The sequence below is a fragment of the Alligator sinensis genome, unplaced genomic scaffold, assembly GCF_000455745.1.
Source record: "Alligator sinensis unplaced genomic scaffold, ASM45574v1 scaffold178_1, whole genome shotgun sequence".
Classification (NCBI taxonomy): Eukaryota; Metazoa; Chordata; order Crocodylia; family Alligatoridae; genus Alligator; species Alligator sinensis.
In genome coordinates, this window is record NW_005842031.1 from 89051 (window position 1) to 89546 (window position 496).

A 496-nucleotide genomic window follows, 5' to 3' on the forward strand; every position below is an offset into this window, starting at 1 on the left:
GCCACAGACAGGCGCCCCCCTTCAGCCCTTCTTGGAAGGGGCTTGCAGCAGGCTAGAGATGAGGGGAAACGCTCGGGGGAGGGCCGGGAAGGCTGTGGAGTCTCCCTGCTTGGAGGGGTTTTGAGCCGGGCATTCAGAAGGCAGCTTTCCTGAGCCGCTTGGCAGGAGAGCTGCTCTTCTGGCTGGTTCAGTACCCGCCGAGGTGCAGCGACTTTAAGCCCAGTGTATGGAAATGGGAGGGTCCCTTCTAGCTTGCTCCTGCAGCCACATGGCTGAGGGCAAGCAAAACTCGGGGGAGTCTGAACCCCAAGCCTCCGGGCTTGGGCCTGCAGGTAGGATGCCCACCAAAGGTTTTGGAAACATCTGAAGCCCTAGGTGCGGGTGGAGGATGTTTGCTGGTAGTAGGACCACTTAAGGTTCTGGACTCTGGGATTTGGAATTAGTTTTGGCTAATTTGGCCTGGATACAAATTATATAATATATATATATATATATA

General features: G+C 54.8%; 1 protein-coding gene across 1 annotated transcript in view; it reads right to left on the reverse strand.

Annotated features, from left to right (window-relative positions):
* Positions 1 to 496, reverse strand: part of HLX (H2.0 like homeobox) — a gene marked incomplete at its 3' end in the record, with an annotated part of 9421 nt that overhangs the window by 5093 nt on the left and 3832 nt on the right. The gene's annotated exons all lie outside the window — the stretch shown is intronic.